This window comes from Canis lupus, chromosome 21, assembly GCF_048164855.1.
Source record: "Canis lupus baileyi chromosome 21, mCanLup2.hap1, whole genome shotgun sequence".
Taxonomy (NCBI): Eukaryota; Metazoa; Chordata; class Mammalia; order Carnivora; family Canidae; genus Canis; species Canis lupus.
Window position 1 is genome coordinate 14129723 of NC_132858.1, and position 13583 is coordinate 14143305.

Below are 13583 nucleotides of genomic sequence, written 5' to 3' on the forward strand. Positions count from 1 at the left end.
TTTATTTGCCTTGCAGGTTCCTATCATCAATAAATGAATTAGTTGACAGTGAAGTGCAAAACTAAAGCCAATCATTTTCATGAGGAAATTCTAAAATTAAAATGGGTTAGACTAATTCACAATTCAATAATCCTAATATTCCATATATGTTAACAAAATTAATAGACAAAGGGCAGCCCAGGTGGCTCAGCAGTTTAGCGCCGCTTTCCACCCAGGGCATCGAGTCCCACGTCGGGCTCCCTGCGTGAAGCCTGCTTCTCCTCTGCCTCTCTCTCTTTCTTTGTGTCTCTCATGAATAAATAAATAAAATCTTAAAAAAAAATTAATAGACAAAATTTACTATAAGCCTTATACCCTACACTCACACACTGGAGTTACACCACCATTTTCTAATCCCAATTTTGCTGCTTACTAGCCAGGTAACTAGGGAAAAAACTGTTTAACTTCATTATAACTGTTTCCTTACCTGGAAATAGCTATAGTAACAGTATCTACCTTACAGGGTGTCTGTTAGAATTAAAGGATTTACATACATAAAGAATTCAGAACAGTGCCTGGCGCACACAAAGTGCTCAATAAATGTTTGCTATTATTAACAGGCACTAAGGTTGGTGCCTATTGTGAAAAAGGATGAATCCCGAAAGTTTTATTCTTTGATAAGATGATTTTATCTTTTCAAAATGGAGTAACTAAGATTCTACAGAAATATTTATTAAAAGGTGGGTGTAAAAAAAAAAAGATGGGGTGTTGAGCACCTGGGTGGCTCAGTCAGTTAAGCGTCTGACACTTGCTCACAACTCAGGTCTTGATCTTAAGGTTGTGAGTTCATGGCCCACACTGGGCTCCACACTAGGAGTGGAGCCTAGTTTAAAAAAAAAAAAAAAAAAAAAGAGTTGAGGGGAATGGATACAAAAGCAATGATTTGCTGACCCATCTTCGACCTCCAACTAGGCTTGTTAGCAACCAGTCTAAGTGTAACCTTCATTAGGAAATACTGAACCACTTGTTCTAAGAACATTTACTTACTCAATTTGTAAACATTTATTACGTCTATCATACCAAAAAGAAAAATTGTTGAAGCTTTCAAAATGAAAAAAAATATAAATAAAAGGAGACCAGGAAAATTATAGATATGCGCGCGCACACACACACACACACACACATTTTTAAATACCAAAAACAAAGGGAAAGCTGGAATTGAGATATGCTAACCAGTGTCCTTTACTGAGGCTGAGCTGAAAAATCAAAGAGCTGTCACTGATTTTAATCTCTAATGAGAGCCCCTATAGAAGGTGTATAGTGATTCAGAGTATAAATGGGAAAACATCAGTAGGATGGTAAAATGAGATGGGCACTAAGAGTTGCCAAGAAGGGGAGGGTGAAGCCAATTTAAAGCCATACTCAACAGAATTTTAGAAGGTTATTAAGTATGCAAGACCCGCCAGAGAGCACCAGGTCTCAAATGCTAAACAAACACATACACCCAAAGCCAACAATGGACAAATCACTAAACAGATTCCTAAGTGATTTAACGCCAGAAAACATCAGCAAATGGTCACAGGAACTCCTACCACACAGCCACAGGAAAAAGCTGCCTCAGTTAACTTTGTTTCTCCAGCATTTAAAGTCCTTTTCTCTCTTCAACAGCCACAGTAACAAATATGTGCAGAGAATTGTCTCATCCTTACTCAGCTGACAAGTTCTATTCCCAACTCTGCATGCTTATGACTCACGGGGGGTGAGGGGGGAGGGGAGTAAAAGCAAAGTGTAAAACAAAGAAACAAACTTGAATTTAGACTTAAGTTGACTGAAAGTTCACTTCTGCCTAGTTAGAAGATCTTATAACAAACCAAGAAAATGATCTTTTAAAAATAGAGTAATAAACCAAATACTCTTTGAAAATCTGTCTACATGTCACATTCCCTACTATTCCTTAAATAGACATGACACCAAAAAACATTACAAGCCCTCTGTAAGGCCAAACTTTACAAAGCACTCTGAATCCATGCAACACAGCATAGGACGCTTGTTGCAAAGCCCAAAACAACAGGGCACTTCCCACAGTTCCTTTCCCAGCAAAGGGCCAAGTTAAGAGACTTAGCCCTTACTACACCCTCTTCCAAAAACACATGTACAAAATCATTTAAGGAGGTGGAAGTATCTCAGTCTTTTCTACTTAAATTTTATATCAGGAAATTTGTGTGCCAAACAAGGAGTTCATTTCCACCCCTAAGAATTGATCTTTGTGACTCGTAAAAAAATAAAAGGAAAAAAATACTATTTTTTAAAAAAAGATAAGTTTCTAAGAGAACAACCCAAAGACCATTTCTAACTCTAAATTTACCACTTTGGCTTTCCTCCCTACAACATATTTTGTTAAATAATACAAATCTTGCCTCCTTGCCCCATCCCCAAGATTCTGAAACAGTCTCTACAATTTATAACTGACAAAACAGAGAAGACAAACAAATCACCTTTTACTTGAAAACCTCAGTCCTCCACAGAAACGTATACAAACAGACAGATGGACGCACGTAAGAACACAAACTGCGAGCCCTGCTCAGGCCTGAGCCAATATCGGGTGCACAGGGCAGCCACACTGCCTAGCTAGTGGGCTGCTCCTGCTGCTGCTGTACAAATATAGAAAGCTGAAAAGTGGAACAGCAGCTTCAGCAGAACAGATTCTGCTCCGTGCTCAGAGAGGGAGGAGCAGGGACCTGAACAGCTTTACCCATACATGGTTGCTGAAAGGGGGCCATTAGTAAAAGCCCAATTATCTCACACACATGCATTCTGTTCACATGCTCCAGACAAAAACCAGAAACCCAGAGGCTGGTACTTGTAGAAGGGTTTGAGAGAATCTATTTCAGTTAAGGAACTTCTCAATAATTTCAGTCACTTACACCAAGAATCCCCCAGCCATGGCAATAGAAAAGGCAATGTGAAAACTTTACTAGGTCAGATTCTTACTAGATTGGCAGTAGAGGTGAGGCTTAATGTGATGTGTCATTTAAATTTTTTTTTTTAAGATTTTATTTATTCATGAAAGACAGAGAGAGATAAAGACATAGAGGGAGAAGCAGGCTCCCTGCAAGAAGCCTGATGCGGGACTCGATCCCGGATCCCGGGATCACACCCTGAGCCGAAGGTAGACGCTCAACTGCTGAGCCACCCAGGCATCCCTTAATGTGTCATTTAAATTATGAAGTTGAACACAGAAACAAAAGGTTATTCCCCATTTGTGTGAACAACCCTAACCTTCACTCACCCTTTGCTGTTTACAGAATCAAGATCTCATTCCAACTCTAAGACTATGGGGGTGGGGACTGATGTTACAAGTTAAAATAAATTCTGATGTAATTTTTTAAAGATTTATTTTAGGGGGAAGGGGCAGAGGGACAGAATCTCAGACTCCATCATCGAGCATGGATCCTAATGTGGGGCTCAATCTCACGACCCTAAGATCATGACCTGAACCAAAATCATGAATTGAACATTCAACTGACTACTGACTGAGTCACCTAGGAGCCCCTCTGATGTTAATTTTAAAAACATAATTTCCAGGAAGCCCTGGTGGCTCAGTGGTTTAGCGCCGCCTTCAGCCCGGGGTGTGATCCTGGAGACCTGGGATCAAGTCCCACATCAGGCTCCCTGCATGGAGCCTGCTTCTCCCTCTGCCTGTGTCTCTACCTCTCTCTCCTTCTGTGTCTCTCATGAATAAATAAATAAAATCTTAAAAAAAAAAAAAAACATAATTTCCCAGGATGCTAGTTTAATCAGAAGCCAAATATTTATTTTACAAAAATTCCTTTGGTTAGAGTACCTTCATTCAGATTCATCTCAATGTGAAGTGTATGAAAAGATCAATTTCTGGCTAGAGTGAGTTTTCCCCAAGATTAAAAATACATGGCTGGGGATCCCTGGGTGGCGCAGCGGTTTGGCGCCTGCCTTTGGCCCAGGGCGCGATCCTGGAGACCCGGGATCGAATCCCACGTCGGGCTCCCGGTGCATGGAGCCTGCTTCTCCCTCTGCCTGTGTCTCTGCCTCTCTCTCTCTCTCTCTGTGTGACTATCATAAAAAAAAAAAAAAAAAAAAAAAAAAATACATGGCTGATTGGCTCAAATGATTCCATACTTTAGCTCATAATGAATACTATATTCAGTATTACAGGGGCTGCAATACAAACATAAATGGTACTATCACTGACTTCCAATACTTAATATTTAGTTCTTAGGGATAATTAATACATGAGATAGCATCTGACTAGTGTTAAAATGTGGGGTACCAGGGATCCCTGGGTGGCTCAGTGGTTTAGTGCCACCTTCGGCCAAGGGCGTTATCCTGGAGACCCGGGGTCAAGTCCCACATCGAGCTCCCTGCATGGAGCCTGCTTCTCCTTCTGCCTGTGTCTCTGCCTCTCTCTCTCTCAGGAATAAAATAAAATATTTTAAAAAAATACGGGGTACCAACTATAAATGCTTTACAAATTAAGAAAAAGGATGCCCAGACCTAGATTCTTCCACATGTCCCACCTACTAGCACTCTAAGGGCACCTGCTATTACTTTAAATGTGAGGCCATAATATTTGAACTAGATGATTTCTTTTTTTTTAAGATTTATTTATTTGTTTGTTTATTCAGAGAGAGTGAAAGAGAGGCAGAGACACAGGCAGAGAGAGAAGCAGGCTCCATGCAGGGTGCCTGACGTGGGACTCGATACCGGGTCTCCAGGATCACACCCCGGGCGGCAGGCGGCGCTAAACCGCTGCGCCACCCGGGCTGCCCAAACTAGATGATTTCTAAGGTCCCTCCATTTCTGAAATTGAATCTATAATTTAAAAATGTATAGTTTCTGTTGACTTCAGAGAAAATATATTCTAAAAACAGAAAAATGAATTCAGACTATAACTTAGCATCTACTCTAACATCTCTCACATCAAACTTTCAGGAACATATTCTTCTATCTCAGAAATCTCTGCCTAGTCTTCTAAGGAAACTTTACATCGCCTTTAAAAGGAGGGAAAAGGGTGGAGGGCGCGCCTAAGTGGCGCAGTCCATTAAATGTCTGACTCCTGATTCTGGCTCAGGTCATGATCTCAGGGTCATGAAATTGAGTCCTATGTCAGGCTATGCACCAGGCATGGAACCTGCTTAAGATGATTCTTTTTCTCTCTCCCTCTGTCCCTCGACCCTCCCTGCTCTCTAAAGAAAAACAAGTGTTGATGCTGATATAGTCTGAGATATTTGATTACAAAACACACCAGTCACTCAGCTATGAAGGGGAACTCCAGAGAACAAAGGCCTGCCTAGTTCCTTCCTATCACAGAATTGTCTGGTATATACGTGTGCATTAGACCAAGCTTATGGGGCATAAATACACTAGGGAGCCCCCCCAGCCTCCCTGAAACTTAAGAAAACTTTTCAAATTCTCAAGATAGGAGTTATCCACCATAATTACTTGCTCTAATATATTTTATCAGAAACTAACCATTTGGAATTTTGCCATTTTCTCTTTGTCCCTAGTAGGTAATGTAGTAATGATGAGCAAAGAACGCTAAATGACAGCAAACTTGATCTCTCAATCCCACTACCTAGATTTCCTAGTGCACAAGGCAGAGCCTTGTCCATACCATCTGATATACTGAAAAAAGAAAAGAACACATCAGGATTCCAGAAGTAGAGGCACTTTAATATCCAACAAAACATACACATGCAAGCGTTCAACATTTTATTAAAAACTTTTAATTGTATATACTGGGTTTATTTTCTAACTAGTTCTTCTGAGCAGCCTGTTTTAGCAACTTTGATTTCCCAAAAAGTAACTTACTGCAGATTAATATGCTATTTTTTGAGTAAGAGCATATTACCCCAATAGCTTTAATTATCTATTACATACTTTCCCAAGGTTACTTATGTGAAGACAACTAAATAAAAATAAAGAACACAATGCAAAAGACCACAACTGTATATACTAAGAGTAACCAAACTATAACTTCAAAATCAAAAAGGCTATAACCACTTATAGTGTGGCCTTGGGCTAATCATTTGTTTCTTTTTTTAAAGATCTTATTCATTCATTTGAGATGGTGGTGGGGAGGGGAGAGAGAGAGAGACAGAGACAGAGAGCATGAGCAGGGGTAGACGTAGAGGGAGAGGGAGAAGCAAGCTCCCCTCTGAGCCGGGAGCCCAACATGGGACTCCATCCCAGGACCCGGAAATCATGACCCGAGCTGAAAGCAGACGCTCAAACATCTGAGCCACCCAGGCGCCCCGGGCTAGTTATTTCTTTCTCATTTCCTCAAGTGAAAAACAGTCCCAGAGCAGAAGACCAGTCCATATCTAAGGTCCACAGACCTAAAGAATTCATGGATAGTTTATGAATATTCCGTAAATTCCTTTATATTATGTGCAAAATTTTACATATACATGCAGAATGTATTTATGCACAGTTGACCCTTGAACAACATGGGTCTGAACTGCACAGATCCACTTACTTGCTGATTTTTTTGGATATAGTATAGTACTGTAAATGGATTATCTTCCTTATGATTTTCTTAATAACACTTTCTTTTTTGTAGTTTATTGTAAGAATTCAGTATATAATACATATAACATACAAAATGTGGGTTAACTGTGTTATCGCTAAGACTTCCCAGTCAACAGTAAGCTATTAGCAAAGTTTCTGGGGCATCATGTGTTTTTTTTTTTTTTTTTAATTTATTTATTTATTCATGAGAGACAGACGGGGCGGGGGGTGGGGGCAGAGGGGATCCCTGGGTGGCTCGGCGGTTTGGCTCCTGCCTTAGGCTCAGGGCCTGATCCTGGGGTCCTGGGATTGAGTCCCACATCAGGCTCCCTGCGTGGAGTCTGCTTCTCCCTCTGCCTGTCTCTCTCTCTGTGTGTCTCTCATGAATAAATAAATGAAATCTTTAAAAAAAGAGAGAGAGAGGGGTAGAGACACAGGCAGAGGGAGAAGCAGGGTCCCAGCGGTGAGCCTGATGTGGGACTGGATCCCGGGACTCCAGGATCAGGCCCTGACCTGAAGGAAGATGCTCAACTACTGAGCCATGCAGGCATCCCAGGGTATCAAAAGCTTTAAGTGGGTTTTCTACCATGCCAAGGTCAGCATACTCCTAATCTCTTCATTATTCAAGGGTCAACTGTACTTTTTTTTACTTCTATTTATAGGGAATTAGGTCCATAACTTTTTACAGGTTTTCAAAAGCGGGGGGGGGGGGGGGGGAGGTCCGTGTTCCAAAACAGACTTAAGACTAAACAATATACAGTCTGTTCTACCTCTAACATCCTTTTATCTCCTCTTATACTTCCTGGTCCAAAAAGAAGGGAGTCCTCATGACTAAACCCAGTCAAGAATAAACAAGTTACCCTGGCCAAGAAATTACTCAAAATAACGTATTCAATTTAAAACTGAACCTGAATTGTTTTTAGGTGACAGACTAACATTATAATACTTAAAAAAAAAGTTTTCAAGCAAATGTTAATACTATAGCTCTTCTCAGGAGGCTTACATGAGAACAGAATTCCTCAGGTGCGTTAGGGATATCCCACTATATAGTTCCTCTCTTACCAGGTGCACATTTTAAAAAGGTAAAGCTTCTAGTTTCCTACTTCTAATTCTATCCTGTACCAAAGAAAGTAACAGGAGACAAGTACAGAGGAAAAAAACTGGAGCATGGAAGATTGCAGTGAAGGAGACCGATAACAAGCAACCAAAGAAGCTACCCATCCTGTTAGCAATATATGAGAATGGTCACTGCCTAATATCTCAATTTGTAAAAAGTATATTAGACAAAAGAAGAAATTAGCCTCCCACTAAGACAATAAGAGAAAAATGCGTGTCTGTTACTGAACAACTTAAGCCTAAAATTTTTAGGTTCTCATGGCAACCTAAGTCATCACACTGCACATACTGTATATAAAGCACATATTTAGAGGCTTAACTAGTAAACTCAAAATGTGACATATGTGCAATGTGGGCGACAATATTATTCTGGGAACTTTAACTTTAAAATCTTCCAACTTTATTCTGCAGCCCCAAAGATGATATAATAGAGTGAACTATGCAGAAGATGCAAGCTCAAGGAAGAGGTACAAAGAACATAAATAGAAGCAAAGAGATGAAAGGCAAGAAAATCAGGCTATCAGAAAAAGTTTCTGAACATGACTCCCCTACTGTGAATCAACCTGTAAATGGAGGCTTAAAAAACAAGACTGCTAGTGAGGACACATATTAAGATAGCATTTGGGACAGTCCTTCATGTGGGTTCAGACAAAAGAGACACGGTCACAGACCAGACAGACTGCTTGGTAAACATGGCACTGACTGAAAGGCCCCTGGAGAGACTGGGGTTCTCTTTCTCACTCTTTTCTAGGAGCTCATGGACTATGGCCACTTAGAATTAAGAAGTAATTTTCTGGGGTGCCTGGGTGACTCAGTCGGTTGAGTGTCCAACTTGATTTTTGACTCAGGTCATGATCTCGAGGATGTGAGATCAAGCCCCACATAGGGCTCCATGCTCAGTGGGGAGTCTGCTTGAGATTCTCTTTCTCCCTCTCCCTCGCACTCTCTTTCAAATAAATAAGTAAATCTTTCTCTCTCCTTTAGCAACCCAAGATGCAGAACGGGAAGAAGCCAAAGTGGAAGATGGTGGCCCAGTGCCCGCGACTGTGAAGAAGCAGGAGGCCAAGAAAGTAGTCAATCCCTTGTTCAAGAAAAGGTCCAAGAATTTTGGCAACGGACAGGACATCCACCCTAAAAGAAACTTTACCTGTTTTGTCAAATGGCCGTGCTACATCCAGCTGCAACGGCAAAGGGCTATTCTCTATAAACATCTAAAAGGGCCTTCTGTGATTAACCAGTTACCCATGCTTTGGACTGCCAAACTACTCAACTGCTTAAGCTGGCCCACAAGTACAGACCAGAGACAAAGCAAGAAAAGCAGCAGAGGTTGTTGGCCCCACCTGAGAAAAAAGCTGTGGGCAAGGAGATGTTCCCACTAAGAGGTCGCCTGTCCTTTGAGCTGGGGTTAACACTGTCACCACTTGGTGGAAAACAAGAAGGCTCAGCTGGTAGTGATCGCACACAAATGTGGATCCCACTGAGTTAGATGTCCTCCTGCCTGCCCTGTGTTGTAAGATGGAGGTTCCCTAATGCATTATCAAGGAGAAGCCCAGGCTGGGGCATCTGGTCCACAGGAAGACCTGCACCACTGTTGCCTTCACACAGGTTAACTCAGAAGGTAAGAGAGCTCTGGCTAAGCTGGTAGAGCCATCAGAACCAATTATAATGACAGATATGATAAGATCCACTGCCACTGAGGAGCCAACATCCTGGGTCCAAAGTCGGCAGCTCGCATCACCAAGCTGGAAAAAGCAAAGGCTAAAGAACTGGGCTGAGTGGACGCTGTTGAATTTTCTGTACATAAAAGTAACAAAAGGTTCTCTTTCAGCCAGTGTCAAAAAAAAAAAAAAGTAAATCTTAAATTTAAAAAAAGGATTAAGAATTATCAGAGCCTTGGAACACCTCGGTGGCTCAGCGGTTGAGCATCTGCGTTTGGCTCAGGGCGTGATCTCGGGATACGGGATCGAGTCCCGCATCAGGCTCCTTGCAGGGAACCTGCTTCTCCCTCTGAATATGTCTCTCTCTCTCTGTCTCTCTCTCTCTCTGTCTCTCTTTTGGAAAAAAATCTTTTGGGGGAAAAAAAAAAAAATGATCAGAGCCAAAAGATGGCTGTGGGGCATGAGAGCTGTGAGAGAGACCAGATTTTTTTTTTAAGATTTTATCTATTTATTCATGAGACACAGTGAGAAAGGCAGAGAAGGGAGAAGCAGGCCTCATGCAGGAAGCCCCATGTAGGACTTGATCCCGCAACCCTGGGATCACACCCTGAGCCAAAGGCAGCCACTCAACCACTGAGCCACCCAGGTATCCCAAAAGAGATCAGATTTTAAAATGGGGGGGGGGGGCAGGAAGAGATGATGGTCTTTAATGCCACATCATGTCTCACTGGGGAAGCAAATAAAGCTGTAACATCCAATTTTCTTACCTATTAAATCACCTATAGAAAAAAAATAATAAAATAAAAAAAAATAAATCACCTATAGGAGGGATACCTCCACCTATCTGCCAATAGGAACTTCATTATGATCCATGCATTTCTTTTGAAAGACTTGAGGATGCTATGAATGCTACCTACCTTAAAATCACATTTCCATGCCACTTCTGTTAAGGGTAAATTATTCTCACTTTTCCATAAGAAAACAGGTAAACAGTTTAGCTAAGGTACACAAAAAATATCTAACAGCAGGGCAGTTAATAGATGTATCTATTTTCCTGACTCTCTCAACCTAAGAACTTCTAGAATGAGATACTGAATTTACATGACTAATTTAATGATTAGAAATTATATTACCACATGAAAAAAAGTGGCTACAAAAATAAATTATTTCATTATTGTTATGAGACTGGGCCTCAACAAGCTAGAAAAGTCCATGAAAAGAGCACAGCATCTATAGTATGGGCTGGTAGCCCAACACTGTCCTACCACTTAATAGCGGGATGCCCCAAATAAGTTATTCTCCTCACTGAGGTTCCTAACACCTCCAGTATCCTTGTCTACCAGATGGTAAAGATGCAACCATATCTTTCTTCCATCCCACTCTTCTGTCTCTCCTCCCTCCTCCATCAATGTGAAGTCTTATAATTTCTTTCATTACACTATAATTTGGCATATTTTCTAATCAAGAATAACTTTGTAAAAAAAAAAAAAAGAATAACTTTGTAAATAAACTTTTACACAAAAATTTACTGATCAAATTAAGAGCCAGAACAACTAAATAATAATTATGTTTTAGAGTAAAAGGAAAAGGGGACAGGGGATAAAGCTAGGATTAGAGATTTCTTTCAGAGCCAGGCCATACCTACTAATGACTAAGATATTTGATTACCTTAATTACCTTGGCTGCACAACAAGTGCTGGTGGTCATGAAATTCCAGAATATTAAAAACTCAGCCACATTTTCATTATAGCATTCTCTACTGTGTTGAAGTCAAGACAGCAAAAGACTGCCAACAGCATTTTCACTTTAATTTTCTGGTAAGACAAAAAGAAAAGTTAATCTTGGAGCCAAATTCTCCATTTTTAGGTATGGTAAAGTCTTCGAGGAAAAAAATATCTGTTATGAGAAACTGAAAACACTTCTGTATATCTTAGAAAATATGCGTATGTGCTTTTCTTAAAAGGTATAAAAAAAATCTCAGGCTAATAATTTTTTTTAAAGTAGGCTCTACGCCCAACGTGGTGGTGCTTGAACTCACAATCCCGAGATCAAGAGTCCACGTTCCACTGACTGAGGCAGCTAGGTGCCCCTGAAGCTAAAAATCTTTTGCTTATCTATTAATACCTTTCAAGCAATTCTGAAAGAGGAAAAGTGAAATAAAAGCTGAAGCTCTCTCTGACAAGAGCATTTGATGACTGGCATACTGAGCAACAAGCCATCCAAAAAGTAGAATAAGGGATCCCTGGGTGGCTCAGCGATTTAGTGCCTGCCTTCAGCCCAGAGCTTGATCCTGGAGTCCCAGGATCGAGACCCACAGCAGACTCCCTGCATGGAGTCTGCTTCTCCCTCTGCCTATGTCTCTGCCTCTCATGAATAAATAAATAAAACATTTTTTTAAAAAAGGTAGAATAAAAAGTGTTTTGGCATTGTAATTAATAATTGCCTAAACTAATGTTAGTTTTGAACCCAAAACTCACTTTCATTTAAATGAACTACTCTCTATACAAAAGCATTCATAAATTCACCGCAAAAGTACAAAACCACTTGCCTATTTGGCTTTGATTTTGCTTTTAAAATATACTGTGGCCTCCTGATACTCTAGCTTATAATCAATTTCATCTTACTAAAGCACATTATAAAATACCTTAAGCTGAATATAGCATTTATCCAACCCATTAGAGGACTGACTAGCTTGTTCCAAATATGGCATTACCTTTTCAAAGTTCTAGGGTTTAGGCAGGACATAATTCTTTTAAATAATTATCTATCTTGTCATGACTGACAAGCATGACTTAGATGGAGATAAAGAGGCTAATGAAAAAGGTCTGATTTTGAATTGCTATTTTATTAGAGGAGAAAAACAAAACATATAACTTTAAAATTTCCCATGTAAAACTATCTTCTCTTTGAATTCAAGCAGTGGGGTTCTTGCTAACTAGACAGATAACCCCCACATGAGGGAAGAGCCAGAGGCTGCCTGTCCAAGATGGTGCAGAATGCACTCCTTTGCTGGGTAGAAAGTTTCTCTGCATAACCTCTAAAGGTCCTTTCCTAATCTTAGAAATTGAGACTTCATTTATGAAAAGTAGAAGCATGGTAAATGTAAGGTGTGAGTAGAAACAGCAGAACAGTAGGATGGAAAATTAGAGGGCCTGAGCTGGACCTTGCTTCTGCTTCTATATGAACCTAAATTCGGCATTTAACTTCCCTTGTTTGCAAAATGAAAGGATTAGAGAAGAAAAATCTTTGAAGATTGTAACCTGTGCCTATGGCCTCGTCCTGTGCCGGCCTTGGCCACCCACGATCTTCCCACTGCTGCACCTTACCATAATTAGGCAGCTTTTTAAAGCATCTAATTAATGGAACACAGAAATTAAAACCTTTAACTTTCTATTTCTGGCTCGTTTCAAATGTGCAATAGCATTTTATCAAGGAGTAGTTAATGCCACACAGTTCTTGATATACTGGCTTTTCTCTGAACTCCAGTGACAGTTACACAGTGACAAGTTGTAAGCAAGGAGGCTGTTACCATGGGGACCCACTAGGATTCCTGGGGGTGGATCCAGCAGGCCTTTTTTTCCCCCGGTCCAAAGCATTTTTTGATATTCCGAATCTGGCAATTCAGAAAGCTCTGATTCAATTTTTCTTTAGCAAGCTATCTTCAAGAAATATTACCATGTAGTATACAATGTTGAAGAAATATTAGAAACTGTTTTAGTGACTCTCTCTTAAAATAAAATATATTCACGTCTTTATCTTCCCCCATTCATAAAAACAAATAAATACAAACTCCATAAAGTTTCAGTGACCTATGTATGCTATTGTTTCCAGATCACCATTTTGCATACAATACACTTAGAATTTTTCCTATCAAGACTTGAGTCTTCCAAAGCAAGTTTCTACATGATCATACTCAAAATATTATATATTTTAATATATTAGAAATATATTAGACACAAAAAATATAAGATGGATTATAAAAGAAACTGGACAAGAACAAAGAACTGTACATTTAAATTCCAAGCCTGCCTCCAAAATTGCTGTGTGTGGCAAAGAGATGTATGTCAGGGAGATGAACTGCTACTCCCAGCTAAATGCGTGCTGCCACTCAGCTTCCCCTGAGACCCATACCTTTAGAAGATACCTTAAGAAAACAGTTTACAAACCTGTCTGTGGATCTGGTTTGTTCACAAAAGCTGGAACAGTCAGAACTTAAAAGAAAACATTTTTCTAAGTTGTACACTTCCTGGAACAGAGTGAAGTCTTTCTCTAGGTCTTACTTTT

The 13583-nt window shown here is 40.2% G+C and overlaps 1 protein-coding gene across 14 annotated transcripts in view; it reads right to left on the reverse strand.

Annotated features, from left to right (window-relative positions):
• The window catches only part of CELF1 (CUGBP Elav-like family member 1), a 93848-nt gene that overhangs the window by 64676 nt on the left and 15589 nt on the right, over positions 1–13583 (reverse strand). For 2 of the 14 annotated variants that reach the window (XM_072790783.1, XM_072790773.1), the window contains exon 1: positions 10977–11099. The exons of 4 other annotated variants lie outside the window; for them this stretch is intronic. The gene's annotated coding sequence lies outside the window, so the exon portion shown is untranslated. Of the gene's footprint in view, positions 1–1571; positions 1639–2474; positions 2556–10967; positions 11115–13583 lie in introns of those variants that run through there. 8 more of the 14 variants (XM_072790787.1, XM_072790785.1, XM_072790786.1 and 5 more) reach the window with 8 other exon arrangements.